The sequence below is a fragment of the Macaca fascicularis genome, chromosome 7 (assembly GCF_037993035.2).
Source record: "Macaca fascicularis isolate 582-1 chromosome 7, T2T-MFA8v1.1".
Taxonomy (NCBI): domain Eukaryota; kingdom Metazoa; phylum Chordata; class Mammalia; order Primates; family Cercopithecidae; genus Macaca; species Macaca fascicularis.
In genome coordinates, this window is record NC_088381.1 from 8,510,244 (window position 1) to 8,536,742 (window position 26,499).

At 51.1% G+C, this 26,499-nt stretch overlaps 1 protein-coding gene across 11 annotated transcripts in view; it reads right to left on the reverse strand.

The window, feature by feature from the left end:
• The window catches only part of APBA2 (amyloid beta precursor protein binding family A member 2), a 240,109-nt gene that overhangs the window by 163,523 nt on the left and 50,087 nt on the right, over positions 1-26,499 (reverse strand). For 2 of the 11 annotated variants that reach the window (XM_065547672.1, XM_065547675.1), the window contains exon 1: positions 25,164-25,387. The exons of the other annotated variants lie outside the window; for them this stretch is intronic. The gene's annotated coding sequence lies outside the window, so the exon portion shown is untranslated. Of the gene's footprint in view, positions 1-25,163; positions 25,388-26,499 lie in introns of those variants that run through there. 11 annotated transcript variants of the gene reach the window in all.

The following is a 26,499-nucleotide window of genomic DNA, read 5'->3' on the forward strand; positions in this document are numbered from 1 at the left end:
ACACTGCCATCCTTCTGCGTCTGTGTCTGACTCTCTTCTTATAAGGACATCAGTCAGACTGGATTAAGCTACCTTGATGACACCATTTTAACTCAATTACCTCTTCAAAGACCCTCTCTCCAAATACAGTCACACTGAGGTCCTGGGGGTGAAGATTTCAACACATGAATTTGCAGGGATCACAATTCTCTCTGTTTTTGTGTATATTTGAATGCCGTGGCTCACGCCTGTAATCCCAACACTTTGGGAGGCCAAGACGGGCGGATCATGAGGTCAAGAGATCGAGACCATCCTGGCTAACATGGTGAAACCCCGTCTCTACTAAAAATACAAAAATTAGCTGGGCGTAGTGGCACACGCCTGTAGTTCCAGCTTCTCAGGAGGCTGAGACAGGAGAATTGCTTAGGAGAATTGCTTTAACCCAGGAGGTGGAGGTTGCAGTGAGCCAAGGTCGCGCCACCGCACTCCAGCCTGGCGACAGAGGGAGACTCTGTGGAAAGGAAAGGGGAGGGGAGGGGAGGGGAGGGGAGGGGAGGGGAGGGGAGGGGAGGGGAGGAGGAGGGGAGGGGAGGAGGAGAGGAGGGGAGGAGGAGAGGAGGGGAGGGGAGGGAAGCTCTATAGAAGAAATAAACTTAAAATGAAGAGATTTGTTTAATGAATAGTTATTGAACCACCAAAGCAGTACTAAAAACAAGACTATAGCCAAGTAAGGAAAACTTGGAAATTTTCTGATATTAAAAAGGCATTTCTGCAGACAAAAAAAAAAAAACACAAAAAACAAAAAAAGTCGGGAATAATGCTCAAAAACAACGACCCTCCTGCTTTGGACGTATGATGAGGTCCACAGAGTCTGAAGTTGTCTCCCGGCATGGAAACGGCGCTGGATTTGATAAGCACTGGAAAACACACGGGCCGTTCAAGCCAGGCAGAGATGCAGGGTTCATGAGTCCTCATTAGCTCCCTGCCCCAGTGGGCACAGGCCTCAGACACGCACAAGCCAGAACTCCGCGCCGCTGACAAAATGAAGCCATTACCAGCTGATAACGAACTCTTCAGCAAGAGACTTACCTACAGAAAAGTGCAGCCCCTTCACCAAGTCTTGAAACTGTTGGAGATACTAACAAGCCTGTGGAATTATCCCAAAACACTACACTTTCATCTTCACCTATCTGTGCACTTAAAATACTTTTCAGGTTCCTGCTGGATCACTGAGGATAGGCTAGGCTGTGCTGCAGCAACAAACAGCTCCCACACCACAGGGCCTGGGCCCAGGAATCGTTTCTGTCATGCTCACTCAAAGTCCACTGCGAATCCAAAGCAAACAACAGCCAAATTGCTATTACAGCCCCTCCTCCTTGGCATGTGCTTCTAGGACCCATGTGACTGCAGAAAGGACAGCACAGAAAGTTCCTTCCAGCTTCTACCCACAAGTCACTTCTGCTTACACGTCACTGGCTGAAGCAAGGCACATGGTCTCATCTAACTTTGAGAAAGCAGAGAAGTGCAATCCTCTCATGTTCCCAGGAGCATTGAAAATACGACTGGGCAGTGCAAGTGCTGGCCACTTCTGCAAAGACACCACAGCAACGGACACGTCTTCCAAATGCTCCCCCACCTGTCTTGGCTCCTCTGACTTCAACCCAGTCACAGCAGGACACAGTCTCATAGGGCAAATGTGGTGCCTTGGGGACAGCACCCTGGACATATTGTGTTCCCACAGAAGCCATCAAAGTAGCATAGGGGAGGCCTGATGTACAGGTGCAAGGGGCACGTCCCCATCACCCCAAACCTGATGCACAGCACTACCCAATGCTCTCTCCTACAGCCTTGGCACATGCCTCCCCACCACAGAGCCCCTGCTCACCAGACCACAGTGCTCCCACACGGCAGAGGTGCTCCACACCACCGTGCCTCAGGAAAACGCCATCCAAACCACAGAGGGCTGCTACCCCACTCCCATCAGGGTGGCCACAATTGAAAAGCCAGAAAATAACAAGTGTTGGTGAGGATATGGAAAAACTGGAACCCTTGTACATGGTGGGTAGGAATGTCAAACGGTACAGCCCCTTTGGAAAATGCTATCCTTAAAACATTAAAAGTAGAATTACCATATGACGTAGGAATGACTCCGCTTCTGGATGTTTGCCTGAAGGAAGTGAAAAGAAGAGCTCAAAGAGATTGTACCCCCATGTTCACGGCAGCATGATCCACAACAGCCGAGAGGCCAAAGCGACCCAAGCGTCCTTCACCAGATGAACGATCAACAAAATGTGGTCTATTCATACAAGGAAATATCCCTCAACCTTAGCAAACAAGGAGATTCTGACGCGTGCTACAACGTGTGTGCACCTTGAGGACGTTATAGGTGAAACAAGCCAGTCACAAAATATAAATCCTACACGATTCCACTCATATGAGGCCCCTGAAGTAGTCAAAATCATAGACAGAAAGTACAGTGGTGAGTGCCGGGGTGAGGGGAGGAGGAATGGGAGTTAAGCGTTGAATGGGGACAGAGGTTCAGTTTTGCAGGATGAGGAGAGCTCTGGGGATGTATGGGGGCAATGGCTGTACAACCGTGTACATGTACTTAATGCCACTGAGCTCTACACTTAAACATGGTTCAAGAAGGTGAATTCTATGTTATGTGTATTTTACACAATTTTTTAAATAAAATAGTGTCTAATTTGAAAAAGTTTATCATGGCTTCCATGACCCACTGGAGAAAGTCCAACTATCTAAACTTGGGACTGAGAGCCTCCAAAACCTGGCGTCGCCCGCTCCATTCTGACACTGGCTGTTCCCTGACTGCATCTGCATCTCTCCAGCCTCCGCACCTTTCCTCATGCAGTTCCTCCTGCTCGGGACCCTCCCCACCGTCTTCCCGCCTCGCATCTCAATCCAGCCCACCCCTGGGGTCTCGTGCTTTGTAAAACACCATGGTGTACAACTGGATACGCCAGCCTCTGCCTGCCCTGGAGATAGCAAGCCCCAGAGGGCCGGGAGGCTCTGCCTCGCCCTTCTGTTACCACAGCACCTAGCACGGTGCCCTGCGCGTGGTAACCAGCCACAATCTGTACTGCTGAGGACGACCAGCTGGATGATAAAAACTAGAAACCACAGACCCAGAGCTAGACCGGCTGTGATGTGCATTCAAACCCCTAGTCTCGTTAACATGCAAGTTCCGAGTCAGCAGAGGCAGGGTAGGGCCTGAGACTGCGCATTTCTCACAGCTCCTCCATGGTTGCTGAGCTACGGGTCCACGGCCGGCCATGCCTGCAGGAATAAGCAACCAAGGGCCAGAAGCAACACCGACCTCCAAGCACAAGGTTCTGCCCCCAAACACACCCAGTGCAATGGAACTGTGCCCCCGGCCCCAGGCCTCGGCCCGACCCTTGGGGAACCCACCAAGGCCCCCCACGCCTCCCTAGGCACCTGGGAGGTGCTTTGATGAACACCTTTTCTAATTCGAATCACTCATATGTTCTTGCAGATGGAACCAGCTTTTGTATTTAACTTCATTGTTCTCTACAGTTAAATAAATGACTATAAAACTGGCTTCTTAGACCCTCTTAATTACTCGGAAGAAATCTCACAAAAGATGCATTTCCCTGAACAGAGCAGGTAGGCGACTACAGTAACATTTCTTAAACAGAGCTGATGTTCCTCCTGGGGTAATTTAAATAAGCCACAATGGTGCAATCATTAAAATTAATTACACAAGCCTAAAAAAGCCACAGGATGGAAATCAGAGGACAGGGTTCCACTCCTGGCTGTCTGGTGAATTCACTGGTGTGACCTTAGCGAGGGCCTTAGCTCTCTGCAGCTCAGGTTTCTCCTCCAGAACAGGAAGTGCGGCTGAGAAAGCTGTGGCCTACAGACTGCTGGGGCCCCAGGCAGATCGCCAAGTGAGTTTACGGGGCAATGAAACCGGAGACCACACAAAACGCATCACCTCTAATGAGAGTGAGAAACCATCTCCTGAAACTTCTGCCTGAGGTCTATAATGTAGAAGTATCCTAGGTGGTTCAGTAAAATGCATTTTTTACGGGATTGAAAATCAAACTGTCTGACAAAGTCCTACAATTCTAGGCTCTGTTCATTGCAACAAATGCAGATGCGCACGGCGTCGGAAAGGCCCGGGGACTGGGTGAACCGTGAGCCATGGGGCTGGCAGTAGGCCGGCTGTGCCTCTGGTCCAGCTCTCTGCATAGGAAACCAACCCTACCAGTCGGTGTCCACATGCACATGGCCCTGAGGGCCAGAGCGAGGGACCCTCCTGGACAGAAATCCACGGAGCACACACACGGTCACCAGGCAGTCAAGTCTTAGAAAGGTCCCCCGGTTTGGAGGATGCCAGGGCAGATGGGGTAGAAATTCCCTGACTGTCGTCCTGGTGTGCCCAGGACTAGCAGGACGCAGATGAGAGGCCAGAGCACGGCATGGCAGGCGGCCCTCACTCCCAGGTGTCAAGTGTGAATTTGCTGCAGCCTGACCGTCAGCACCGTCTTCAAGCAGATGCCAGGACTGGGAGCCCAGGGCTGAAGAAGGCAGACCAAGCCCCCAACCCCCACAGGCTTCCTGTCTGGAGCGGCACAGACACCAATAAACAAAGAAGCTACAGAATTAATGTGGGGATTCTTGTGCATGGCAGGGGGTTACCGGTGCAGGGATGTGGGCCAGTACCAAAGTCCGCAGAAGCCACCTGGAGAAGGGAACGTTGGAACCAAGACAAAGAAGGTGATAAAGTTATTAGCCAGGCAGGATTTTGCAGGACAGTTTTAGGAAGTACAGTCAGTTGAGGAGGGGCCTGCAGCATTTACTCTGAGTGGGATGGCGGGGGAATGGAGAGCTCTGGTCCGAGGAGCAATCTCATTTAAGTTTGTATGCAGTAAACCAGCTGCTGAGCAGACACAGACCTGGGTAGGAAGGTATGCAGTCAGCGTGGAAACAGGAACCATTAGGAAACCGGCACAGCAATCTAGCAAGGAGACGACAGGCTCTCATCGCACGGCAGCGGTGCCGGTGTGACCAGGGGCAGCTCACGAAACAGATTCCACGTGGGGTTTCAGAGAGACAGGAGTTAAGGTTGGCTCCAAGTCTATGGTCTAGGCGTCCGGAAGCATGGAGCTGCCATTTACTGAGATAGGGAGATTGGGGTGAGACAGCCAGGGACAGCTTGGTGCCTGTTGTGTGGGGAAGTCAATTAGAACTCTAAGGGAAAGTGCTAGGTGGGCGACAGGGTGTACAGTCTGGAGGTCAGGAGAAAAATCAGAGCTAAAAGATAAATGTGGGATCCTTCAGCATGAGGATGGCATTCAGTGCCACAAGACGGAATGAGGTCAACCATGGTGGGAGTGTGGACCGAGCAGAGAAGAGGGGCATGGATTGACCTCAGGGACACTCCGACACTCACGGGTCAAAGGGGACTGAGCAAAGTCCAGGGAAGCAGGAAGGAAATCCCAAACACAGCGTGCCTCACACGCCAAGGGAAGAAGGTGCTTCCTGGGGGGACAACTGGGCAAACACTGCTGGCCAGTCACACGGGAAGGGACTGAGAGCTGACTACTGGCGCTGGAGACTGGAGTCTTAGAGATCTTCATCTCTAAGTGATGGGGTCAAAAGTGTAAGGAAAGGTGTCTGTGCAAGGGGCGAAAGTCCGACTGCAGTGGGTATAAGAGAGAATGGGAAGGGAGGAAATGGAGAAAGCCACTGCAGAAACTCTTTCCAGAAGTTCTACAGCAAAACAAAGCACAAAAATAGGCCAGCAGCAGGGGGTGGGGCAGGAGAGTGGGAGCGGGAGACTCCGTTCTCTTTCCTACGATGGGAGCGGGAGGCAGCTATTTCAATGCTGAGTGTGAAGGCCACGATCCCATGGACCACAGGCAATGCTGCTGGAGGGCAGCGTGAAGCTGAGGGGCAGCATCTGGTGCTAAAATAAGGAGGGGCTGACTTTTGAGCCAGCTACGCGTTATTTCCAGGCTCAGGAGGAGAGGAGGATTCTGCACAAGTGCTGGTAGGGAGTGATGAGGGGGTGGGAGTCTCAACCAGCCATATGGGTCCTCATTTCATCAAAACTCCTGGAGCCTGCAAAACCCAGATGGAGACTGGGATTCCAGCCTAGGAGAGACACTAGGACCTCCAGGCCCCAGGGAAGCAACAGGGTCACAGCGTAACCAACAAGACCTGCTTGTTCTTCCTTTTCCTGACGAATCTCGACATTTATGCCGTACAAAGAGCATGGACTTGGGCTCTGAAGATACAAACGTGAGTCCGCCTTCACTAGCTGTGTGAAGTGAGCAAAAATCACATCATTGTGCCACGTGATCACTTTCTCCACCTGTGCAATGGAGACTCTTGCTTTTCTCGGGATTGCTAAGAAGATAAATACATGTAAAACACCTCAGTTAATGAAAATTCAAGTTGCAGGAACATAGTAAGATATCATTTCTACAAAGTTTGAAAATATCATAACAATGGGATATATCATTTAGGCATACATGCAGGGTAAAAATAAAATATGCCTCCAAAAAACAAACAGTACATTCAACGTACTGGGTTTCACAGGGGTGGCTGGGGAGGCATGCTCATGGAAGCCTGAATTATATTTGTACATGTCTTAAACTGGATAGTAGGTACCCACATGTTCCTTTTTTCTTAAACAGAGTCTTGCTCTGTTACCCAGGACGGAATGCAGTGGTGCAGTCATGGCTCACTGCAGCCTCAACTTCCCAGGCTCAAGTGATTCTCTTGCCTGAGCCTTGCAAGGAGGTGGGACCACTGGTGCACACCACCACACCTGGTTTTGTTTTTTGTTTTTTGTTTTTGTAGAGACAAGGTCACCCTATGCTGCCCAGATTGTTCTTGAACTCCTGGGCTCAAGCAATCCTCCTGCCTCAGGCTCTCAAAGTCATTCCTCTTATCATTCTCTGTATTTGTGTATACTTGGAAAATATTCTTTAAGCCTTCCAAGTCTTTTTGTTGTTGCTGCTCCTGTCTACATAGTCAGTTGTCCAAGTTTTCCTTTCTACTATGTGACACGTGGACATGGTTCCCTTGAGTGATCAGGAGGCTAGGTCCAGGGCTGGGCCGCCAGATGGGGCCATGCATTCAAAAAGCTATGGGATACAAAAATTAGCCAGGCATGGGGGTGCACGTCTATAATCCCAGCTACTCGGGAGGCTGAGTCAGGAGAATCCCTTGAACACAGGAGGCGGAGATTACAGTGAGACAAGATTGTGCCACTGCACTCCAGCTTGAGCAACAGAGTGAGACTCTGTCTTCAAAAAAAAAAAAAAAAAAGGCCGGGTGCAGTGGCAGTGGCTCACGCCTGTAATCCCAGCACTCTGGGAGGCCAGGGCAGGTGGATCATGAGGTCAAGGGATCAAGACAATCCTGGCCAACATGGTGAAACCCTGTCTTTCCTAAAAGTGCAAAAATTAGCTGGGCGTGGTGGCGCGCGCCTGTAGTCCTAGCTACTAGGGAGGCTGAGGCAGGAAAATTGCTTGAATTTGGAAGGCGGAGGTTGCAGTGAGTGGAGATCGTGCCATTGCACTCCAGCCTGGCAACAGAGCAAGACTCTGTCTCAAAAAATAAAAAAATTAAAAAAACACTGGGAGATACATATGTATACACAGATTAGCAAACACACGTATTTCCTAGTTCTGTCTGCTGAGAGGGCCTGGAAGCAATGTACCTCAGTGGCAACAAGAACCCTCAGTGTCCAGACCTTGGTTTCTAGATACCATTCTTCAATAAAACAAGGCAGGGATCCTTACAGATACAGCTGAGTCCAGGACTGGGTAGGAAATATTCCAGATGAGCCTAAGTATCTTGTGCCAAAAAGAGGTATGGTTTTCTTTGGCTATCTGTAAGGGATTGGTTAGAATCTAGGCCCCCCTGCAGATACCATAATCCTCAGTGCTCAAGTCCCTTCTATAAAATGGTACAGAATCTGCATATAACCTATACACGTTCTCCAGTATATTTTAAGTCCTTTCTAGATTATTTATAACACCTAGTACAATGTAAATGCTATGTAAATCATCATCCTACTGTATTGTTTAGGGGATCGATGACAAGACAAAAAGTCTGTTCCGTAAAGACACAACCATCTATTTTTCTCCCAAATACTTCCCATCTAAAGTTGGTTGAATCCACAGATGCAGAACTCACAGATACGGCCGACTGACTGTACTCAAAACAAAAAGGTAGGGATCTCTCAAGGGGACATGGGAGGCCACCTGAAAGAGCTTCATATGGTCAAAGCTGGGACAGTTTGAGCAATAAAATAAATAACACAGCACTGGATTATAAAGCAAGGTATAAATTATATACCCACAAATCCATACTGATGTAAATGCTTGAACAAATAAATGGGGGAGAATAGATAAGTCTCCCATGTGGAAATATTCCAAATAATTTATACAGATACCCCCAACCCCCATGAAGGAGGTGCAGTATAACTTCACATTCCTTAAGCATGGGCTCCCCACATTGACCTCCTTCCAAGGAGGACTCTGGAAGGAAGGAAGGTGGGATAAACTTTTTTTTTTCTTTTTTTTTTTTTTTTTGAGACGGAGTCTCGCTCTGTCGCCAGGCTGGAGTGCAGTGGCGCGATCTCGGCTCACTGCAACCTCCACCTCCCGGGTTCACATCATTCTCCTGCCTCAGCCTCCCAGGTGGGGTAATCTTACAGTGAGCCACTGGCAAATGCTACCTCAGCCAGGTGATCGGGGTCAACATCAATAGTGACAAGTCATGTTGATATCATGTAACATTGCTGTATGTTGAAAATGGTGCTTCACTTCCGTGGTTTTCCTCCTCAAAACCTGTAACTCCAGTCTAACCATGAGAAGAACAGCAGATAAACCCAAATTGAGGGACATTCCACAAAGACCTGTACTCTTGAAACAATCAAGGTCATTAAAAACAAGGAAAGCTGAAAAACTGCCACAGACCAGAGGAGACTAAGGAGACACAAGGACTATAGGTAACATCGTGGCCTGGACGGGCTCCTGGGACAGAAAAAAAAACATTAGGCAAAAACTAAGGACATTGGAATGAACTGCAGAGTTTAGCTCACAGCAAAGGACCCATGTTGGTTCCTCAGTTATGCCAAATGCACCGTGTGATGTAAGATGTTAATGAGAGAGATGATGGAGGAAGAAAGATGGGAATTCTCTGCAGTCTTTGCAACTTTTTTTTATAACTCTAAAGCTGTTCTAGAATTAAAAGTTTACTAACAACAACAAGAGGCCGGGCGTGGTAACTCAGGCCTGTAATCCCAGCACTTCGGGAGGCAGAGGCAAGAGGATCACTTGAGCCCAGGAGTTCAAGAACAGTCTGGGCAATACAGTGAGACCCTGTTTCTACAAGACATTTAAAAATTAGCCAGGCATGGTGGTGCTCACCCATAGTCCCAACTAATTGGGAGGCTCAGGTAGGAGGATTGCTTGAGCCTGGGAGGCAGAGGTTGCAGTGAGCTGAGATTGTGCCACTGTACTCCAGCCTGGGTGACAGAGCGAGATCCTGTCTCAAAAAAAAAAAAAAAAAAAAAACAACAGAAGCAATAGAATAGGCACAGATCCCAGGAGGGCAGGCACCTCTCCTTAGTGACGCGTAGGAACTGGCTGGTTAACACATCCATCCACGCACCCTGGAAAGCGCAGATACCCCCAGCGACTCCTGCCTGGCCCTGACTTGCTGCCTCCACTGAATCTTGGTCTTCTGGAAGCTCTGCTCCTTGCAAGTATTCCTCTCCCTGATGCCCACATAAATAGACACCTGCCCAAGTCACTCTCTGGGTGGCCTGCTTTTCGGAAGGTCTCAGTAGCACAGCAGTTTCTATCACAGCGATGCAGACAACTGTACATGAATGGGCAACCTGTCTGGGTTATTAATTCCTTTACCACCCGGCCATGACGCTCAGCCAGCCTCACTCTCCTCCCTTCTCGGTGTGTTCTCCTCACTTGAATGAGAAACGAAACAACTAAAAGTGAAGCCAAACCTCCGCCATTTCTTATGCAGAGCCCCTGGGCCCCACGGTGTTTCCTCGAGCTGGACTTGCTGGCGGCCCACCGGTTGACAGCTCCTCTGCAGGCTTAGATGCCCCCTCCTATCCTCACCAACCCCCCGGCCTTTCACTCAGCAACATTTACTGAGCAGCTGCTCTGTGCCTGGCCCGGGAGATCCAAGATATCCCACCGTGTGGTTCATTCCCAAACAACAGCTTCCGGCCAAGGCCCTGAACACCACCACCACCGGGCACAGCCTGTATCAGCGTTTACATTAGCTGCCTATAAGAAGACGGGTACAGTCAGACCACAAAACACTGACACAGAACAAGAAAGAAGAAAGAAAAAGGAAATTGCTGTTAAATATTCCTGGGCGCAGCCATCAATGAAGGCTGCGGCTCTGACAGCCGGTGAAGCTGCAGGGACAAAACTGGACACAGCAACGCTCTCCAATGGGCGTGTCCCCATCACCTGCCAACTCTGAAGTTACACAGGGCAGGGAGCTAACATGTTAGGCCAAAAATCTCTACGAAAGGAGACTTTTCCTCAGTCTCAAGCTCCCAGAGTTTTAATTATTATTATTATTGTTTTTTGAAAAATAATCAGAACTCACCAGTGGCCAAAGGGAAGAAGGATATGGGGTGGAAGGAGGTGGCCACTATGGCAAAGAAAGGAAAAGTGCACACCAGAATTTCTGTCTTGCAAGAAAGAAAGCGCCTTGGCCTCAGTCCAAAGGGCCCCTCTTAGGAGCTGGTGACCCCGCAAACCCTCAGCCTCTGTGAGCCTCTGACTCCTTCTCTACGTGAACTGACCCCGGGGGCTGCTCTGAACGCTGAATGAAACCACAGATGCGAACGCCCCCTGAAAACTGCAGACTCTATACACGGGAATTACCACACCATCACCTCTCTGGATGGTGCAAGGACCCAGAAGCCATGGCCCTGGGGTGGAGAACTGGCTCCCTAACACCCTGCAAGGCCAACCTAGAGCCGCGACTTGGCTCTGGAGTCTCCTAACGCAAGTGACTCTGTTAGTTTGTTAGTGTTCCTTGAAAAGCCGCTTTATATATAAATAAGTTGCCTGACAGGAAATCTTGAGGCAGAGGCATTAGTCAGCTTTGAAAATTTTCACTTCAAACATTAGCAATTCACAGGAAAAACCCGTGAACGAGCTAGTATGGAGTCCTGGTACTGAGTGAAAAGTCAAGCATTCGCTCCCAGTGAGGTTTACAAGGTGGTTTGAGTCTCTAGAGGTGCTCTGCTGAGGCAGCCGGATTTTAAGGCTTAGTTCTGTGATGACCCAGGCAACGAGCTCTGGTCCCCAGGAGGCTGGGGGGCCGCCTCTCCATTCCGGATGACAGGGCCAGGCTACAGGCCTCTCATGTCACAGGTTCCAGTGGTGGAGCAGCTCCAAAGACATGAAGAAGCCTGCAGAAGCCAGGCCTGAGCGCAGCCACCTCATCCCCCAGCCTGAGAGGCAGTTCAAGGAACCCAGCACTCATGACAGGCCAGGCCAGGCCAGGTGATGGCTCCCTGATGGCTCTGGCTCCAACAGAAGCCGGGAGAAGGCACAGCCTCTCCAGGATACTCCGGCCTCTGTCCACCTGCACACACACCAGGCCACAACCACAAGGATGGCCAGTCAGCATGCAGCCAATACACCCACAGAGTGGGGGGGCAGCCCTCAGTGCCAGCTCCAAGAGGCCCACTGCAGGTCCTGCCCCCAAGGAGCTGCCTTCCCTTTCACCTAACATTTCCACTAAGGGCCCAGCGTTTTTCATTCCAGAAGAGCAGCAGGCAGAACCTGCACCTCCCAAGAGCTGCGAGTGCACCGTGGCAGGAAAAGAAGATTCGGCGTCTGAAGTCAGCTCCTGCTCTCCAGGAAAAGAGGGACGACGACACAGGACTTGAGCAAAATGGGAGCCCCATGATGGGAGAGAACAACTGATCAACTTTGCTGCAATGGAAAGGTTTGGTCCCTGAATCTCTGTGTTAGCTTCCTACGGCTACTGTGACCATAAATCTAGTGACTTCAGACAACACCAACTTACTCTCTTACAGTTCTATAGCTCAGAAATCCGGCAGAGGGCTGAGTGCAGTGGCTCATGCCTATAATCCCAGCATTTGGGGAGGCTGAGGCAGGTGGATCCCTTGAGCCCAGGAGTTCTAGACCAGCCTGAGTAACATAGCGAGACCTTATCTTTACAAAAAAATGCAAAAATTAGCCAGACATGGTGGTATGTGCCTGTAGTCCCAGCTATATGGGTGGCTGAGGCACGAAAATGGCTTGAACTCAGGAGGTGGAGGTTGCAATGAGCTGAGAAGGCACCACTGCACTCCAGCCTGGATGACAGAGCAAGATCCTGTCTCAAAAAGGAAGGAAAGAAGGAAGGAAGGAAGGAAGGAAGGAAGGAAGGAAGGAAGGAAGGAAGGAAGGAAGGAAGGAAGGAGGGAGGGAGGGAGCGAGGGAAGGAATCCCACGCAGGTCTCCTTGGGCTAAGGTCATGGTGTCGGCTGGCCTGGTTCTTTATGGAAGCTCTAGGCAAGAATCTGTTTCCTTGCCTTTCTGGCTTCTAAAAGCCACCTGCATTCCTTGGCTTGCGGCCCCTTCCTCCATCTTCAAAGTGCATCACTCCAATCTCCACTTCTGCTGTCACAGACCTCCTCTGACAATTAACTCCTCCAGCTTCCTTCTAATAAGGGTCACCATGATTATTAGGGCCCACCTGAATAATCCAGAATAATCTCTCCCTCTCAAGATCCATAACTTAATCAGATCTGCAAAGTCCTTTCTGTCATATAAAGTAACAGATTTACAGGCGTTGCAGCTAGGGTGTGGATATCTTTGAAGATCATTTTTCTGTCTACCACAGTCTCTGAACAACATACTCTCTTTAAATTGGAATCCTATCTGCAACAAAATCAAGATCTAAATTAAGATTTTGAAACTCATTAGGAAGAGACACATGCATGAAGAATGCAACTATGCCACCCACATTTGCATAACAGTAATAGGCTTGTTATCCACTGCTTCAACCCGTCACACCCAGTGTGGGCACAAACACTAAACAGCCTTGTGAGGCGGAACCCTCATACACTGTCGGCCCAGAGTCCTCCTCCTCGTCACGACTCTAAGACAGCTGTAAACACAGGATCTCCTCTTTGGAGAGTATGTTTTCCCTCCATCAATCTTCCTGGGAACAACAACAAAAATCAAGGAGCAGCACGCCTGTAATCCCAGCACTTTGGGAGGCTGAGATGGGCGGATCACCTGAGGTCAGGAGTTACTAGCCTAGCTAACATGGCAAAACCCTGTCTCTACTAAAAATACAAAAATTAGCCAGGCAGGGGGCATGCACCTGTAATCCCAGTTACTCAGGAGGCTGAGGCAGGAGAATCACTTGAACTTGCGAGGCGGAGGTTGCAGTGAGCCAAGATCGGCCACTGCACTCTAGCCTGGGCAACAGAGACTCCATCTCAAAAAAAAAAAAAATCAATGAGCGGGGATCCTTATTTTCAGATGTCTAGCCACCCATAACCCTAAACACACAAAACTGCACTTCTCCCTTTTTTGTAATGTGAAATTTTCATATCAAACCCCCAAATCCTGAGTGCTGACAAAACCATCCCAACGACATCACCCAGAGTGGTTATTTCAAGTGCCTTGGACAGCTGCAAGAATCCATGTGATTTCAAACACGAACAACTGTCAGTGGCCAAGGTCACCCTAAGATGTCCCGAGTTTTGACTTACATTGCTTCTGACTTTTTTTAACGGTCGGCTGAATCCTTACGCTCTACCAGTCTCCTTCCCTCTGGTCGTCCCCGCGCCCAACAGAAACCTTGTTTTTCACAGAGTCCTGACAGTCGCACCACGGCTGGCTGCGACATGCCAGATGGATGTCTACGTGCTCTGCCGCACCTCCTGCATGGCTATGGTGTGCTGGGAAGAAGCATCAGCCTCCCTAAGAATAAGCAAGGCCCAGCTCTGCAGTGCAAGGTTCAAACGAAGCAGGAAGCCCACTGCCTCCCTAGGCAAAGTGAGGGCAAGGCCTCCGCCAACCCAGGACCCTCAGGTTCCCACCTTCTAGCAGCTTCCACTCCACCTGCTCTTCCAGGTACCACCAGACTCCAGAACCCACGTGGGGCAAACAGCGTGGCAGCGCCGCCAGGACCTTCCTGCAGGGCTTCATCCCAAACCACAAAGGAGCGTCGGGCGACCACACTTCATGTTCTTTTCCAGTGGCTCTTTTTCACACTGAAGTCTGAAGTGGAGGCTTCCTCCTGCCCCTCTCTGCATGTATCTCTGCACAGGACAGCTGCTCCATTCATTTCTCAGCACGCCTTGGTTCCTTTGGCATGCCGAGTAGCACACCAGGTTATAAAAGGCACAGGTTCTCCTGCTCACCAGGAACTCACACCCTAGCGGACACCAACTCTAAGAAACAGCTGGGCTTGAGGGTGTGTAGCCAGTACTGCGAGGAGCGAGTCCACGGGGTGGGCCAGACCCAGGCTGAGAAGGCGCCCTGCGGAAGGGCCCTGCTGAAGTAGATGCCATGTGCAGAGGAAACACGAGTGAGGCGGGTGATGGAGACCCAAGGAGGCATCGCAGGCAGAGGGTACCGGACGGACAGTGACCCGGAGGTAAATCCAAGGGCCAGAGCAATTTTCTGGGGTGACTGAGCGTACAAAATAGAGGATGGCAAGAGGCAGGGTTGGCAGGTGAGCTAGGCTCCTGCACACCTTTCTGCATGGCTTAATCCCAAACCGCGAAGGAGCTCTGGGCAACCACAATTCATGTTCTTTTCCAAGTCAATCTTATCGGATGTCTCTCTTGGAAGAGACACAATCTGATCCTGAGAGCAGTCGCAGCCACCAGCAATACTCAGTCAGCTGTGCTGCTGGAAAAGATCACTTGGCTGCCGGGTAGAGAGTGGGACAGGGTGGCAGGATGCAAGGGTTAGGACAGGAGGCTGTTCAAACGCCCAGCAGACACAGCAGGGAGCTGGGGAGCATGGGAGCCACGGCAGGGCACTGTGGAGGGGCCACCCCAGCCTCCCCAAGCAGGACAAAGGGGCCCTCTGGGATCCATAAGAGCCTGGGGGCACACCATGTAGGGGCGGTGCCCGGTTGGCTCATGGGCGTTTGGGTCAGGAATGGATGGAGCCCAGGGTGCAGCCACAGCCCAGGGAGGGGTTGGAGGAGCCGGGGCCATCGATGAGCGACCTGGGGAGGAGGGCCCCTGACTCCTAATGGAGGAGGCCCAGAACACCGCAGGCATCACGTACTCAGTGCTGAGTGAAAAGCTTCCCACCACCCTGAACGGACACGCTCGGGATGGCTGAGACATCTGCAACTCACAACTCTCACCTCCCCGCTGTGGCACTGAAAGCCTCCCTCAGAGCCTTGGTTTCCTAACCCATCAAACAGGATTAACTGCACCTGCCAGGAAGGGCTCGCGGCGGCGTTTCACAGGACAGTGCAGGCCGGTGCTCTCTGGATGATGCAGATGCTGGGCACAGATGGGAGATGGCATGGACAGGTCCTGCTCGTCGAATAGCCTGGGAGTCTCCCATGCTTCTTGGCCTTCCTAGGCTGGGCCACATGGCAGTTCTGCTCCGTGGCATGTGAGCAGAGTGCCCATGTCACTCCTGGGCAGAGGCAGGTCTGAGCTGTGAGCCCTGTAGCCTGGCCAGATCCGGGGTCCCGGGGCAAGCCTTTAGCATGTTCACGCCGTTGGGGCTCACCCAGCCAAACTGGCCAGAAATCATTCAGGCCACAGACAACCCTGTGGCCTCAGGTAGAGAGCCACGGTCTCATTCTGAATGGTAGTTTTCAAAACCTCAAGGAAGCCTGTGAGGAGGGAAGGGGGATTTATACATTCCTGATTCCATTAGCTTCGCTCTGTAATTTTGGGTGAGTCACAGCGTGCGCAAATTAGAGGGTTGAAAACATCTCCCAGATAGTCGGGCAGAAGCCCCCGCTGAGAATGAGGAAACCGAGGCCCAGGAAGGAGCACAGTCACTCAGGGGCTGCTCCAGCGGCCACGGGCCTTGGGGACAATGCAGGCCCAGCCGAGGGAGAAGCCCCACGCCAGCCTTCTGTTTCTCCCTGCAGGGAAGAGGCAGCCACACAACTGGGCGTGTCCTTCTGGCCTGCACGCCTGGGTGGCTCCAACAGACGCTCACTCGGGTCCTGGGGTAAGGACGCCTCCCAGGTCACACTTACTGGAGAAGGAGCCACACATGTGTCCCTGGGTCTGATGGGTGCAGGAGGAAGAGGAAAGCGTGGGATCCCACGCTGGCAGGAAGACCCTGGCAGCCTGCACCAGGCAGGTGGGTCCCACAACCGACCTCGGGGTGGGCTCAGCCTGGAACAAACCACACCAAGTTCCTCCCCCAAGAAACTCTGAAGACGGCAGCAATAAGTTCCACGTGCTCCCCATTCGCCCCTCACAGGACAGGCCAAAAGGCGTGACCATGGAACCATCGGACAAACTTTTCCCAACAGTTCCTTATGGGAAAGAACATGGAATGAAGTCACAGCCATCAACAGAACTCCAAGGTCCCCTAGCAAAGCACAGACCCCAGACACCAAAGGTGCGAGTGGGTCAGAGTGAAGACAGAAGACACGGGAAATGGCAGCAGTGAGCCGCGTGTGCTGCAGGAAAGAGCGGGGCCCACAGTGGAGGGAGACGGCGCACCTATGACGAGGCGCCACGCCCCACACCGGCAGACTGTTCACAATTGCCCACTTGCAGCTTCGAGACCACTTCCAGGCACTTCTTCCTTTGACTTTTATGTTGTTAAAATAATTTTATTTTTTAGAAAACAGTGTAAATATTTAGCTTAATAAATGGCTATGAAACAACCTTTACAATCCTCAGGCAGGGAAGAAGAGGGGCCTTGCCGGCCACTCCAGTCCTCGGGACCCAGCCTCCCTGTGCACCCCTGACCAGGTCCTGGTTGGGGGGTAATCACAGCCCTACCTTGCTCCGTGTAGCACACATCCCTAAACACACACTATGTGTGCCTTTTATGCACCCTTTAACCATTGGTTGTGCCTCCACCTTTCTTTCTTTTTTTTTTTTTTTTTTTTTTTTGCCTCACAAGTTATTTTTATTTTTATTTTTATTTTGAGATGGAGTCTCGCTCTGTCGCCCAGGCTGGAGTGCAGTGGCGCCATCTCAGCTCACTGCAAGCTCCGCCTCCCAGGTTCATGCCATTCTCCTGCCTCAGCCTCTCGAGTAGCTGGGACTGCAGGTGCCCGCCACCATGCCCGGCTAATTTTTTGTATTTTTAGTAGTGATGGGGTTTCACCATGTTAGCCAGGATGGTCTCAATCTCCTGACCTCGTGATCCGCCTGCCTCGGCCTCCCAAAGTGCTGGGATTACAGGTGTGAGCCACCGTGCCCGGCCTCCAGAGGCTTTCTTAACCCGGAGCACCTTTCCTCCGTATCTCCTTTCTCCTCCCCACTGAAAATCCTGGTCAAGGTCCTCAGAGTTAAAAGACCACATCAGTAATCATTTGCTTCATCTGACGTTACACACAAAACATGCTAGGAATAACAATGCTGAGACTCTCACCACCTACAGGATTCTGGGAAACCACATGCAACTTTTTCTCTCCTGTCTCTTCCGTTCTCTTCCCACTTTGCAGGGCTGTAAGCACGGAGATGGAACGTACACTACACTCGCCCCTCAGCTGCCTCTGTGAATCGTGGTTCCACACAGAACTATGGACTGGACGTTACCCCCCGTCCTTATGGCTCCGTTTCTGTGCTCACCTGCTCGTCTGAAGCACACTGTCTAGTTCCATGGTTCCCCCTAGGGGCCCTGCTGCACCCACAGGGGCATCGCAGCATAGTCCAGGTGTCCATGGGGAAGGCAGCGACCCTTGGCACCTGGCAGTGCCACATGCACCACTGCCTTGAGGCAGCTCTCATTTCCGAGGTGAGATCACACTACATTTCTCTGAAAGACATCTCGTGAGGCCAGAAGTTGCCATAATTAAAAGCAAATTCCTGCTATCACGCTTGTTGGGATAGTACCATTTAAAAAAGGAAGAAGACTCTGTTCTGTTCCATTGGTCTATATCTCTGTTTTGGTACCAGTACCATGCTGTTTTGGTTACTGTAGCCTTGTAGTATAGTTTGAAGTCAGGTAGTGTGATGCCTCCAGCTTTGTTCTTTTGACTTAGGATTATCTTGGAGACGCGGGCTCTTTTTTGGTTCCATATGAACTTTAAAGCAGTTTTTTCCAATTCTGTGAAGAAACTCATTGGTAGCTTGATGGGGATGGCATTGAATCTATAAACTAGAATGGGAGAAAATTTTTGCAATCTACTCATCTGACAAAGGGCTAATATCCAGAACCTACAAAGAACTCAAACAAATTTACAAGAAAAAAACAAACAACCCCATCAAAAAGTGGGCAAAGGATATGAACAGACATTTCTCAAAAGAAGACATTCATACAGCCAACAGACACATGAAAAAATGCTCAGCATCACTGGCCATCAGAGAAATGCAAATCAAAACCACAATGAGATACCATCTCACACCAGTTAGAATGGCAATCATTAAAAAGTCAGGAAACAACAGGTGCTGGAGAGGATGTGGAGAAATAGGAACACTTTTACACTGCTGGTGGGATTGTAAACTAGTTCAACCATTATGGAAAACAGTATGGCGATTCCTCAAGGATCTAGAACTAGATGTACCATACGACCCAGCCATCCCATTACTGGGTGTATACCCAAAGGATTATAAATCATGCTGCTATAAAGACACATGCACACGTATGTTTATTGCAGCACTATTCGCAATAGCAAAGACTTGGAAACAACCCAAATGTCCATCAGTGACAGATTGGATTAAGAAAATGTGGCACATATACACCATGGAATACTATGCGGCCATAAGAAAGGATGAGTTTGTGTCCTTTGTAGGGACATGGATGCAGCTGGAAACCATCATTCTCAGCAAACTATCACAAGAACAGAAAACCAAACACCGCATGTTCTCACTCATAGGTGGGAGCTGAACAATGAGATCACTTGGACTCAGGAAGGGGATCATCACACACCGGGGCCTATCATGGGGAGGGGGGAGGGGGGAGGGATTGCATTGGGAGTTATACCTGATGTAAATGACGAGTTGATGGGTGCAGCACACCAACATGGCACAAGTATACATATGTAACAAACCTGCACGTTATGCACATGTACCCTACAACTTAAAGTATAATAATAATAAATAAATTTAAAAAAAAAAAAAAAAAAAAGGAAGAAGAGGCCGGGCGCGGTGGCTCACACCTGTAATCCCAGCACTTTGGGAGGCCGAGACGGGTGGATCACGAGGTGAGGAGATCGAGACCATCATGGCTAACACGGTGAAACCCCGTCTCTACTAAAAATGCAAAAAAATTAGCCGGGCGTGGCGGCGGGTGCCTGTAGTCCCAGCTACTTGGGAGGCTGAGGCAGGAGAATGGCATGAACCTGGGAGGCGGAGCTTGCAGTGAGCCGAGATTGCGCCACTGCACTCCAGCCTGGGCGACAGAGTGAGACTCCTTCTCAAAAAAAAAAAAAAAGGAAGAAAGAAAGAAAAGAAAAACAAAAACAAATGAAAACACAAGCGCTGGTGCTGGTGAGGATGTGGAGAAACTGGAGCCCTTGTACACTGCTGGCATAATAGAAACGTAAACAGGTGCAGCTGCTGTGGAAAACAGTATGGCACTTCAAAAAGTTTAAAAAAGAGCCACCACATGGTCCAGTTATTCCACTTCTGGGTATATCCCAAAAGAACTGAAAGAAGGGACCCAGGGAGACATCTGTACACCCCTGTTCACAGCAGCGTTATCCACGGTATCCGAATGGTAAAAGCAACCCCCGTGTCCAGCAGCAGACGAACGGATCAACAAAATGTGGCGTATTCATGCCATGGAGTGTTATTCAGCACGAAAAAAGAAAGCAATTCTGACTCACGCCACAACGTGCACAGCCCCTGTGGACACCGTGCGAAGTAAGACAGTCACAAAAGGACGCCGACTGCACGATGCCACTTACGCGAGGTACCTAGAGAGGTGAATTCAGAGAGAGGGAAAGCAGGGTGGTGGCCGGGAGGGGCTGGAGGAAGCGGGAAAGGAGAGGTACCGTTTCATGCGCAATTAAAACAATTTCAGTTTTGGGAAGATGAAAATGTTTTGGAGATGGCTGATGGTGATGACTGCAAAACAACGTTGATGTACTTAATTCCACCGAACTATACACTTAAAATGATTAAGATGGTACTTTATGTTATGTGTACTTTGCCACAATTAAAAATGTATATGCTTGTATTAAAATACCACATGTGGGCCAGGCACGGTGGCTCATGCCTGTAATTCCAGCGCTTTGGGAGGCCCAGGCAGGCAGATCACCTGAGGCCAGGAGTTTCAGACCAGCCTGGACAACGTGGTGAAACCCCATCTCTACTAAAAATACAAAAATTTGCCAGGCAAGTGGCACACCTCTGTAGTCCCAGCTACTTAAGAGGTTGAGACCTGAGAATCACTTGAACCCGGGAGGTGGAGGGTGAGTGAGCCGAGATTGCACCACTGCACTCCAGCCTGGGCTACAGAGCAAGACTCTGTCACACTGTCTCAAGAAAAAAAATCACACGTATCCCCATAATATGTATGACTATGATATGTGTATACAAATTAAAAATAAAAATAGAATTTTAAATAGCAAGTCCCACACAAAAGTCAGCATCAAACAGGAAATGAGAATGGTGCCAATCTCATTCAGCAGACACACTTCCGTTTATAATTGTGGTTTAGGATGAAATACATTTGTTTCAATTTATGAGTATTATTTCTCATGCGGCTTCCAAGTTATTGGGACATAAATACCATGTGGTTTGGACCCAGTTACTTAAAGAGTAGAGTTGTTAGCTGTGTGTTTTGGTCTAGAAACATCATGAAATTGCTGAGATCCAGGTGCTGTGATCTGAGAAAGTTTGGCAACCTCTGCTCTGGAGGCTCCTAAGGGAGTTGGTTGCTTTTTTTTTTTTTGAGATGGAGTCTCGCTCTGTCGCCCAGGCTGGAGTGCGGTGGCGCGATCTCCGCTCACTGCAAGCTCCGCCTCCCAGGTTCACGCCATTCTCCTGCCTCAGCCTCCCGAGTAGCTGGGACTACAGGCGCCGCCACCACACCCGGCTAATTTTTTGTGTTTTTAGTGGAGACGGGGTTTCACCGTGTTAGCCAGGATGGTCCCGATCTCCTGACCTCGTGATCCGCCCGTCTCGGCCTCCCAAAGTGCTGGGATTACAGGCGTGAGCCACCGCGACCGGGTGCTGGTTGCTTTTTAATACCTAGGTCCAAATCCCTGATGACTTCAGGACACCTGCTTATCAGGTGGGGGGTAGGGGACATTCACACAGTGGCAGAGAGGCCACAGGACTGGCTGGAGCTAAAGAAACTAAGTCCAATAGGCTGGGCGCGGTGCCTCACGCCTGTAATCCCAGCACTTTGGGAGGCCGAGGTGGGTGGATCACGAGGTCAGGAGATCGAGACCATCCTGGCTAACACGGTGAAACCCCATCTCTACTAAAAGCACAAAACAATTAGCCAGGCATGGTGGTGGGCGCCTGTAGTCCCAGCTACTCGGGAGGCTGAGGCAGGAGAATGGTGTGAACCCAGGAGGCGGAGCTTGCAATGAGCTGAGATTGCACCACTGCACTATAGGCTGGGTGACACAGCAAGACTCTGTCTCAAAAAAAAAAAAAAAAAACTAAGTCCAACACCCTCCATCCTCAGTGGGATCCCTGAGGCCCAGAGGGGGTGAGGGGCCTAACTCTACTGACCAGGCACTTAACAGCGGGGCAGAGTAAGCAGCCCCCAGGAGGCCCTCTCTCCTGCAACCTCTGAGCTTCAGGAACCGAGGGAACCTGGGCACAGCTCCCCAGAGCAGCCAGGCTCCACCTGACCTGCCAGCAATGTTCAGAGCCACACCCCAAGCGCACTCTGTGACATGGGAACTCAGTCACGGCAAAACTGTCGTGAGAGGGTTCTGGCCCTCAGAAGATGGCACACCTGAACGTGACCCTCTCAATACATCCTTAGATACTGCCCTTCCTCCCCAGCACCATTGAGCAAAGCACCCCTGGCCCACGAGGAACTGGAAGAGGCAGGAAGTGCCTCGAATCCTAGCTCAGCCACTGTAGGACACCTCTTCTGGTGCCCCTGTCCCTGGTATAGAGGGGCGGACGATGGCTCAGATGACCTAGAGACCAGCACCGGGTGCATGGGAGGTCTGTGTCTCCTGAGACAGCGGAGGCATACGATCCTGGAGGTAAAGCCAGGAAGATCCGAATCGTGCTCTGCAGCTGCGAACTGCTTTCTCTTTCTACACAGATTTATTAGTGAGATGCACCATTTCTGTTATGCCTATTTCGCAGACTGCAGGGAAGGAGACTAAGGTTCAGAGCCACACAGGGCTCCCGGTGGAGGCCACCATCCGCGTGAGGATGGGTCAGAGACCATTTCTGCCACTGGCCCCTGGTCTCCTGTCTGTCCCAGCAAGGCCCCTGCCTCCCATCCCCCACCAGGTATCACTGTCACCAGAGCCTCTAACTCACATCCTGTGCAGGCCCCACTGTGCTTCCCTTTAACTCTACTTGGGGTCTATCTGCCTGTCCCCGGTGGCACAGCCCAGTCAGGGAGCCCTGGGGCTCTGTGGACACTGGCTGTTACCAGCCAACTCTCTGCCTCCTTGCTCCCCACTGCAGGGGACAGCAGGTGATAGAGAGGAACAAAGGAGATGCTGAAGTAGGCACCTAGCACGTGCCTAACAAGCTGGCACTAGTGCCTTGGGATAGGAGCTGCTATCACTTCTGCGAAATACACGGGGGGCTACTCTGGCCTCCGAGATACAGAACCAGTGTATCCAAACCCCCTTCTGACCTGAACAGCCATTCACCAGGTCCACGCAGGCTCTGGGACAGACCTGGGCCTGGGTGCTCTGCTCCTGGCTGTGCACAGATGCTTTTCCTGCCCATGACTTTGTAGCCTAGTGGGAGGGTCTCACAGTTCCCTAAGCAAAGCTGGCTGGCGGGTCACAGAAGGACAGCAGGCTGGGGACCGAACGGACCATGGCTTCTATTTAGAACATCTCGCTCAAGAACTAAATGTGCAAGAGCGCTGGCAGAAAGAGAGCCATGGGGCACAACTGGAGGAGCAAACACAAAACCATCACGTCTTCCACATTGAAATGTACAGGGCCTCTTCTAACACCACCATCCCTGCAAGCCAAACTCTGCGTCTATTTCTACTAGATTGGAAAACCTCTCAGGAGAAAAAAAAATTTCCAGAGGGCCAGAAAACTTCATTCTTCTGCAAGCAATCCAATAAATATGCAACAAAACAAAATCAAGACCTCCAAAATTGATCTGAGCACACAGGCACTGCATTTCACCACTCTGGTGTGGGAATAGGGCTTTCTGCCTAATCATACATTTTGATTAATAGAGATGAGCTCTGCATGAATAACCTATTGTTAAAGAACGTGAACTAAAATAGTATAAAACTTAGCGAAACAGAAATGAAGCCTTTTCTTCTCTTGGACAATTAGGGGATCCAAATTAGGAACAAACTCACTGGCCCTTGCCCCGATTCCCCTCCTGTAACCTCAGCCGAGATCAAGTGGCTGTCCTCATGCAGACCTGGCCTTGAATCTATAGTGTCTGGAGAGAGGCTGAGGGGAGGGCTTGGCTGACTCCTCCACCTCCTCATGCCAGTCCTCCAGATTGAGCCCTGCCCTGCTAGGATGGGCACTGCCACTCTGAACTTCATGCTGCAACCTTGAACTTCAGCCCCAGATGCCTCTGCTTCTTCTGTTCACCCCCTAGTGTCCTAAGCCCTGGACAGCCACTGTCCATTTCCAGAGGGGCTCCCCCAGCAGCTCACGGCCCGGAGGCCCAGAGAGCAGCAGCACTGAGCTCTGCTGGCCCTAGAATCCCCCAAGGGTAAATTAAAATCCACCTGCCAGGACCCTAAACTGCAGGTTCCCACTCCCCATTCCCATCCTTGCCGTGCAGATGACACATTTTCAAACCCACGGGAAGTGGTGTGCATGGTGAGCAGGTCAAGACTGGGCCACGAGGTGCATCGGATGGAGGGGCCCCAAGGGTCCAGGCCACCGTGCAGGGCTCTTGCTCTCTTTAAGGCAACCTGTGATTTAGGGAGTATCAACCAGCACAAAAATCCAAAGAAACCTAGTGTTAGAGAAATACCAGTCTCTCCTCATTCCAATTCACTCTGTGGGGAAGTGGAGAATCCCTGCTTTTTTCTCTTACAACAGCAAGGCTACACTGAGCATGCCAGGAACTGTGTGGGCATCGTTCATGGATTATACTCACCATGCCATGGAAGCACTGAGAACCCCTGCCCTCATTTCATAAGCATGCAGAGGGTCAGTACAACAGAGTAGAGGACACCCAGGTCTCCAGGCTCTATCCCAGTTCAGGGACCTGCCCCCCCTCCCACCTGCTCTCCTGCTGGGGAAACACTGCCAAAGTAACCACAGCAAGGCGTAGGTGGCAGGGCGGAAATGAGCTCAGCCCATGTGGTCCACAGCCCATCTCTGTGACAGCCCTGGGTAACCGAGCTTACCAGGCACAGCATAGAGCAGTCCTTCAGAGGTGAACCATTTCCTATGGCTCTGGGGAGGCCCCAGGCAATTAACACTGGGACTGACAAGTGACTGCCCTGAGCCACCACCAAATCCAGCAACCAAAGCACCCAGAGCCTAGGCAGAGCCCACTGTGGCATTTATGGCTGGCAGCAAGCCCCTGGTTTCCCGTCTTCCCACACAGGTGCCAACAGACCTCGCCCACCCAGACCCTGTGGGGATGTCACCGGTCACTGCAAGGTCTTCGTTCTGCCTCTAAAGTTTTCCATCTTCATTATCTCAGAAAGACCAGCGTTTAGCTGCCAGACCTCGACAACAGGGTCTACAGACCAGACAAGGACAGCTGGACTCCAGGCAGATGGGCACCTACTTAGCCCAATCACGACCTACACTGAGCCCTGGCACCCACCTGCAGACAGGAGTCCACAGCTGCTTGTCCTGCCTCCCACCCCAAACCGTTCCCCACACTCCCAATCACACACAGCAAGTTCCACTGAGTCCCTCCTGGCTCCAAACCCGGCAGTGGCACCCGCCCCAGGACACAGGACACAGTCCAAGCTCTTCACTCTGTTCCCAACGCTGTGGAGGGCTGGCGAGCCTGTGAGTCCTGCTCTCCTCCCCAGGCCCCTCTTCACAGGTTTAGAGACCGGGAGGAAGGAGCCGCCCACTCCATGCCTCGTTTTCCTGTGTGCAAGCTGCTCCCTCTGCCTGGAACCACCCCCAACCCCAGCCCATGCCCCCCTTTCTCCTGGGCTGCCTCTACTCCTGCAGCCTCGGCACACAGTCACTTCTTCCTGGATCTTCCCCAGGCCCTCTGCTCCGCCCATGTGGGCAGCCCCTCCTTGGGCTCCAGCATCAAACCCCAGATCGTGGACTCCTTGAGGGGAGGAGCTGTGCCTATCATTATTCTACCCTCAGTCCCTGCTGGGCCTGGCACAAGGCAGAAGGGAGACGGGTGCTCTGGAGAAAACGGCTCCACAGGCCAAGCGTGCAACCTGTGGGGCTCCAGCAGGCCCTGACTTTGGACCAATAAAACCTCGGGTGGAGGACTTCGCTCCTAACTCAATGATAAGGTCTGAAAATCTGAGCCAGTGCGGGCTTGCCATTGCTCCTACAACTGTCCTTACTAGCAGACTGTGAGCCCCACACTCTCTTTCAAAGAGCAGGACATTTGTTTGAAGGGAGTCTTATTCCATTTAGGGTACTCTCACAAAATACCATAAACTGGGTAGCTTATAAATGACAGAAATTGGCTTGTCTCAGTTCAGGAGGCTGGGAAGTCCAAGACCAAAGAGCCAGCAGATTCTGTGCCGGGTGAGTGCCCATGTGATGGCTCAGAGACGGCACCTTCTCACTCTGTCCTCACATGGTGGAGGGTGGGAGGCTCTCTCTGCAGCCTCTTTTGAAAGGGCATTGATCCCATCGTGAGGGGTCCACCACCAGGACTGATCAGGACCTGAGCACCCACTGCTATAGTTGGAATGTGCCCCCCAAAGTTCATGTGTTGGAAACCTAATCCCCGATGCAACAATGTTGAGAAGTCAGAACTTTAAGAGGTGATCGGGTCCTGAAAGCTCTACCCTCATGAATGTATTAATGCCATTATCGCCAGAGGGGGTTAACGATTGAGGAGCAGGTTCCTAATAAAAGAATGAGTTTGGGCCGGGCGTGGTGGCTCACGCCTGTAATCCCAGCACTTTGGGAGGCCAAGGCGGGCGGATCACGAGGTCAGGAGATCGAGACCATCCTGGCCAACATGGTGAAACCCTGTCTCTACTTAAAACACAAAAAATTAGCTGGGCGTGGTGGCGGGCACCT